The sequence below is a fragment of the Schistocerca gregaria genome, unplaced genomic scaffold (assembly GCF_023897955.1).
Source record: "Schistocerca gregaria isolate iqSchGreg1 unplaced genomic scaffold, iqSchGreg1.2 ptg000317l, whole genome shotgun sequence".
NCBI lineage: Eukaryota > Metazoa > Arthropoda > Insecta > Orthoptera > Acrididae > Schistocerca > Schistocerca gregaria.
In genome coordinates, this window is record NW_026061795.1 from 15,926,308 (window position 1) to 15,934,197 (window position 7,890).

Here is a 7,890-nt window from a genome sequence, read left to right on the forward strand (position 1 = left end):
AAAACGGACGGATATCTCAGGTTTTAACTACATAAGAACACTTTTCACATTCTCCCGTGAAACGCGGCTGCTAGTCCTCCTTTCATGCAAAATCTTAAGGTCCTAGCTCGTGTCCAAGGCACCAAAGCCGGCTAAAAAGTGAATAATCGATAACAAAAACTTGAATTGTACTACGTGTTACTGGCTACTACATCAACTTGGAAGTTTCCTATGTGTTCTAGTATAGTGCTTTTAGTGTCTCCGCATACCGCAGCACGTGACACTGCTTTGGAGACGATAAACGTAACCGTTTCAGAGAGAAGAGCGGCCAATGTAACGATCTGGCTTAAAGTCGATTTGATAAAAAATGACGAAAACGGACTGATATCTCAGGTTTTTACTACATAAGAAGACTTTTCACATTATCCCGTGCAACGCTTCTGCTAGTCCTCCTTTCATGCAAAATCTTAAGGTCCAAGCTCATGTCCAAGGCACCAAAGCCGGCTAAAAAGTCAATAATCGAAAGCTAATACTTGAATTGTACTGCTTCTTACTGGGTATTACATGAGCTTAGAAGCTTCTTCTGTGTTCTACTATGGTGTATTTAGTGTCTCCGCATACCGCAGCACGCGACATAGCTTTGCACACGATAAATGTAACCGTTTCAGAAAAAAGAGCGGAAAATGTGACGATCTGGCATTAAGTCGATTCGATAGCAAATGACTATAACGGTCGGATTTCTCAGGTTTTTACTAGATATGAACACTTTTCACGTTCTCCCGTGCAACGTGGCCGCTAGACCTCCTTTCATACTAAATCTTAAAGTCCTAGCTCATGTACAATGCACTGAAGCCATCTAAAAAGTCTATAACTGACAACTAAAACTTGAATTGCACTGCTTCTTACTTGCTATTACATCAACTTAGAAGCTTCTTCTCTGTTCTACTATGGTGCTTTTAGTGTCTCCGCATACTGCAGCACGCGACATAGCTTTGCACACGATAAATGTAATCGTTTGAGAGAGAAGAGCGGCCAGTGTGACGATCTGTAATTAAGTCGATTGGATAGCAAATGACGAAAACGAGCGGATTTCTCAGGTTTTTACTAGATGTGAACACTTTTCACGTTCTCCCGTGCAACGTGGCTGCTAGATCTCCGTTCTTACTAAAACGTAAGGTCCTAGCTCATGTCCAATGCATTAAAGCCATCTAAAAAGTCAGTACTCGGTAACTAATACTTCAATTGTACAGCTGCTTACTGGCTATTAGATCAACTTAGAAGCTTCTTCTCTGTTCTACTATGGTGCTTTTAGTGTCTCCGACTACCGCAGCAAGCGACATAGCATGGCACACGATAAATGTAACCGTTTCAGAAAGAAGAGCGTAAAATGTGACGATCTGGCATTAATTCGATTCGATAGCAAATGACGATAACGGGCGGATTTCTCAGGTTTTTACTAGATGTGAACACGTTTCACATTCTCCCGTGCGATATGGCTCATAGACCTCCCTTCATACTAAATCGTAAGGTCCTAGCTCATGTCGAATGCACTAAAGCCTTCTAAAAATTCACTAATCGATAACTAATACTTCAATTGTACAGTTGCTTACTGGCTATTACATCAACTTAGAAGCTACTTCTGTGTTCTACTATGGTGCTTTTAGTGTCTCCGCATACCGCAGCACGCGACATAAGTTTGCACACGATAAATGTAACCGTTTCAGAGGGAAAACGGCCAATGTGACGATCTGGCATTACGTCGATTCGAAAGCAGATGACGAAAACGGGCGGATTTCTTAGGTTTTTACTGCACATAAAAACTTCTCACTTTCTCCCGTGCAACGTGGCTGCCAGACCTCCCTTCATGCCAAATCGTAAGGTCCTAGGTCATGTCCAAGGCACCAAAGCCGGCTAAAAATTCAATAATCGATAACTAAAACTTGAATTGTACTGCTTCTTACTGGCTATTACACCAAATTAAAAGCTTCTTCTGTGTTTTACTATGGTGCTTTTAGTGTCTCCGCAAACCGCAGCACGCTACATAGCTATGCAAACAATAAATGTAACCGTTTCAGAGAGGAAACGGCCAATGTGACGGTCTGGCATTACGTGGATTCGAAAGCAGATGTGAAAACGGGCGGATTTCCTTGGTTTTTAGTACATATGAACACTTTTCACATTCTCTCGTGTAACGTGGCTGCCAGACCTTGTTTAATGCCAAATCTTAAGGTAGTCGGTTATTTCACTGGCACCAAAGCCGGCTAATAAATCATCTACATCTACATCTACATGACTACTCTGCAATTCACATTTAAGTGCTTTTCAGAGGGTTCATCGAACCACAATCATACTATCTCCTACTGTTCCACTCCCGAACAGCGAGCGGGAAAAACGAACAGCTAAACCTTTCTGTTCGAGCTCTGATTTCTCTTATTTTATTTTGATGATCATTCCTACCTATGTAGGTTGGGCTCAACAAAATATTTTCGCATTCGGAAGAGAAAGTTGGTGACTGAAATTTCGTAAAAAGGTCTCGCCATGACGAAAAACGTCTATGGTGTAATGACTTCCATCCCAACTCGTGTATCATATCTGCCACACTCTCTCCCCTATAACGCGATAATACAAAACGAGCTGCCCGTTTTTGCACCCTTTCGATGTCCTCCGTCAATCCCACCTGGTAAGGATCCCACACCGCGCAGCAATATTCTAACAGAGGACGAACGAGTGTAGTGTAAACTGTCTCTTTAGTGGACTTCTTGCATCTTCTAAGTGTCCTGCCAATGAAACGCAACCTTTGGCTGGCCCTCCCGACAATATTATCTATGTGGTCCTTCCAACTGAAGTTGTTCGTAATTTTAACACCCAGGTACTTAGTTGAATTGACAGCCTTGAGAATTGTACTATTTATCGAGTAATCGAATTCCAACGGATTTCTTTTGGATCTCATGTGGATCATCTCACACTTTCCGTTATTTAGCGTCAGCTGCCACCTGACAAACCATTCAGCAATCTTTTCTAAATCGCTTTGCAGCTGATACTGGTCTTCGGATGACCTTACTAGACGTTAAATTACAGCATCATCTGCGAACAGTCTAAGAGAACTGCTCAGATTGTCACCCAGGTCATTTATATAGATCAGGAACAGTAGAGGTCCCAGGACGCTTCCCTGGGGAACACCTGATATCACTTTAGTTTTACTCGATGATTTGCCATCTATTACTACGAACTGCGACCTTCCTGACAGGAAATCACGAATCCAGTCGCACAACTGACACGATACCCCATAGCTCCGCAGCTTGATGAGAAGTCGCTTGTGGGGAACGGTGTCAAAAGCTTTCCGGAAATCTAGAAATACGGAATCAACTTGAGATCCCCTGTCGATAGCGGCCATTACTTCGTGCGAATAAAGAGCTAGCTGCGTTGCACAAGAGCGATGTTTTCTGAAGCCATGCTGATTACGTGTCAATAGATCGTTCCCTTCGAGGTGATTCATAATGTTTGAATACAGTATATGCTCCAAAACCCTACTGCAAACCGACGTCAATGATATAGGTCTGTAGTTAAATGGATTACTCCTACTACCCTTCTTGAACACTGGTGCGACCTGCGCAATTTTCCAATCTGTAGGTATAGATCTATCGGTGAGCGAGCGGTTGTATATGAGTGCTAAGTAGGGAGCTATAGTATCAGCGTAATCTGAAAGGAACCTAATCGGTATACAATCTGGACCTGAAGACTTGCCCGTATCAAGCGATTTGAGTTGCTTCGCAACCCCTAAGGTATCTACTTCTAAGAAACTCATGCTAGCAGATGTTCGTGTTTCAAATTCTGGAATATTCCATTCGTCTTCCCTGGTGAAGGAATTTCGGAAAACTGCGTTCAATAACTCCGCTTTAGCAGCACAGTCGTCGATAACAGTACCATCGGCACTGCGCAGCGAAGGTATTGACTGCGTCTTGCCGCTTGTCTACTTTACATACGACCAGAATTTCTTCGGATTTTCTACCAAATTTCGAGACGATGTTTCGTTGTGGAACCTATTAAAGGCATCTCGCATCGAAGTACGTGCCAAATTTCGCGCGTCTGTAAATTTTAGCCCATCTTCGGGATTTCGCGTTCTTCTGAACTTCGCATGTTTTTTCCGTTGCCTCTGCAACAGCGTTCGGACTTTTTTTGTGTACCACGGGGGATCCGTTCCATCTCTTACCAATTTATGAGGTATGAATATCTCAATTGCTGTTGCTACTATGCCTTTGAATTTGAGCCACATCTCGTCTACATTCGCATAGTCAGTTCGGAAGGAATGGAAATTGTCTTTTAGGAAGGCTTCTAGTGGCACTTTATCCGCTTTTTTAAATAAAATTATTTAGCGTTTGTTTCTGATGGATTTGGAAGAAATGGTATTGAGCCTAGCTACAATGACCTTGTGATCACTAATCCCAGTATCAGTCATGATGCTCTCTATCAGCTCTGGATTGTTTGTGGTCAAGAGGTCAAGTGTGTTTTCGCAACCATTTACAATTCGCGTGGGTTCGTGGACTAACTGCTCGAAATAATTTTCGGAGAATGCATTTAGGACAATCTCGGAAGACGTTTTCTGCCTACCACCGGTTTTGAACAAGTATTTTTGCCAACATACCGAGGGTAGGTTGAAATCCCCACCAACTATAACCGTATGAGTTGGGTATTTATTTGTTACGAGACTCAAACTTTCTCTGAACTGTTCCGCAACTGTATCATCGGAGTCTGGGGGTCGGTAGAAGGAGCTAATTATTAACTTAATTCGGCTTTTAAGTATAACCTCCACCCACACCAATTCACACGGAGTATCTACTTCGACTTCACTACAAGATAAACCACTACTGACAGACACAAACACTCCACCACCAATTCTGCCTAATCTATCTTTCCTGAACACCGTCTGAGACTTCGTAAAAATTTCTGCAGAACTTATTTCAGGCTTTAGCCAGCTTTCTGTACCTATAACGATATCAGCTTCTGTGCTTTCTATTAGCGCTTGAAGCTCAGGGACTTTTCCAGCGCAACTACAACAATTTACAACTATAATTCCGACTGTTCCTTGATCCAAGCACGTCCTGTAATTGCCAAGCACCCTTTGACATTGCAGCCCATCCCGCACTTTCCCGAGGCCTTCTAACCTAAAAAACCGCCCAGTCCACGCCACACAGCCTCCGCTACCCGTGTAGCCGCCAGCTGAGTGTAGTGAACTCCTGACCTATTCAGCGGAACCCGAAACCCCACCAGCCTATGGCGCAAGTCAATGAATCTGCAGCCAATAAGGTTGCAAAACCGTCTGAGCCTCTGATTCAGACCCTCCATCCGGCTCTGCACCAAAGGTCCGCAGTCGGTTTTCTCAACGATGCTGCAGATGGTCAGCTCTGCCTTCATCTCGTAAGAAAGACCGGCAGCCTTCACTAAATCAGATAGCCGCTGGAATCCAGAGAGAATTTCCTCAGATCCAAAGCGACACACGTCATTAGTGCCGACATGTGCCACCACCTGCAGCTGGCTGCACCCTGTGCTCTTCATGGCATCCGGAAGGACCCTTTCCACATCAGGAATGACTCCTCCCGGAATGCACACGAAGTGCACACTGGATTTCTTCCCCTCCTTAGCCGCCGTATCCCTAAGGGGCCCCATTACGCGCCTAACATTGGAGCTCCCAACTAATCGATAACTAAAACCTGAATTGTACTGTTTCCTACGGGCTAATTACATCAACCTAGAAGCTTCCTCTATGTTCTACTGTGTTGTTTTTAGTGTCTCTGCATTCCTTAGCACGCGACATAAGTTTGCAGACGATAAATGTAACCGTTTCAGAGAGAAAAGCTGCCAATGTAACGCTCTGGCAATACGTCGATTTGATAGCAAATGACGAAAACGGGCTTATTTCTTAGGTTTTTACTACATATGAACACTTTTCACATTCTCTCGTGTAACGTGGCTTTTAGGCCTCTCTTCATGCAAAATCTTAAGGTCGTCGGTAATGTCAAGGCACCAAAGCCGCATAATAAGTCAATAATCGATTACTAAAACTTAAAGTTTACTGCTTCTTACTGGCTGATTACATCAACTTATAAGCTTCTTCTGTGTTTTACTGTGTTGCTATTAGTACCTCCACATAGCGCAGCACACAACATAAGTTTTCAGACGATGAAGGTAACCACTTCACAGAGAAATTCCAAATTCTGTGTCTGTGTCTACTGCCTGCTCATATTGTTTAAAGCAGGTTGCTCTAAATGCCCAGTGGATCTGATTCCCTTGATACCCATTCTATACAATCTCGGATTGGGAAAGACCAAGCTCTGCTTATACTTATAGTCTGGGAAGTTGACATATCTTAGACAGTAAAATATGATGGTTAAAGATGTCCACTGAGTATTCCCATATACACTGAAGTTAGCTTTGAACAACAAATTATTAATTGGCCACCTACTCTTGACTCAATAGCTACTAAGATCTTTCACTGGTGAAGGAGGTGACAACGTTGTTACGTCCATTAGAGGCTTCTGTAGTTTGCTGAGAATGATGTGATATAATTGTGCCTTGTGATTTTCTGTGGAGTTCCAGAGTAAGTTCTACACTGGTGCAGGACATCCATTATTGCTGTTCTCATTCGAGGCAATCCTGGATTCTAAATCTCAAGCACCAGAGGATTAGAAACAGCAATGCAACCTCTGTCTTCCTGGCTGTCCACTATTTCAAAGTGCTGTGGTTGACAGTCTCTTCTCATTGTGCAATGCTTGTAGATTATTGTAAATGGATAAACTGCAATATTTAGAACATCTCATTCTAAACTTTCTAAAGAACGAGACTTTTCTGTCACGACCACTTTTTGTGTGAGGTGATAAATACCAGGAATTTGGTTGTATTTTGAGAACCTAATGGTGACATACATTAGTGTCTGTGTAAATTAATGGAACTGGATTTTTCCTGAGGTCGGCAGTTTTCCGAAGGTCGGCGTTTTCCCACGAGGTCGGCGTTTTACCCCGAGGTCGACGTTTTTCCCTCGAGGTCTGCGTTTTTCCCCGAGGTCGGCGTTTTTTCCCTAGGTCCGCGTTTTTGCACTGAGGTCGGATCGGCGATTTTTTCCCCGAGGTCTAGAAATCTATCGGTATATTGAAAATCCAAAGTATTTTGATGTATATCGAACTATATTGATATGTCAAGTCAACTTGAAACATATATCCGACCACTAGATATCGGTATTTATCGAGATAGCGATATATTTCGATATACCTATTTATTTCGAGAATCGTTTTCTTAGGGGTACAGATTTTTTTCAAGACGTCCATTCTTTCCCATTATCGATTCATTTCGATATATCGACTTATGTCGAAGCACTCATTATATCGAGATGTCGATTTATTTCGAGATATCTATCTACATTGAGGCATCCATTTATTTCGAGGTATCAATTGATTTCGAAGTATCCATTTATGTCGAGATATCGATTTAGTTTGATATACCGAAACAAATCGGGTTGTCTGTTTATTTCGTGCTATCGATATATTTCCATGTATCGGTGTACTTCAGATATCGATTCCTTTCGAGATATCGATATATTTCAAGAAACCTCTATATCTCAAGTAATCCATAAATTTCTAGATATTGTATTTTTAGAGATATCTTTATATTACTAGGTACCAATATATTTCAAGATATCGATATATTTCTATACCTCGATTTATCTCGAGAGGTCCGTGAGATTCGAGATATCGATCTATATGGTAAGCTGAAATGTGTCTAGATGTCGATATATTTCGGGATATCGAATCATTTCGATGTAGCTGTCTTTTGGAGGTGTCGATTTATTTCGAAGTTTCGATTTTTTTCATGGTGTCGATTTATTTCGAGGTTGCGATTTATTTCGGATTGGCGATTTAT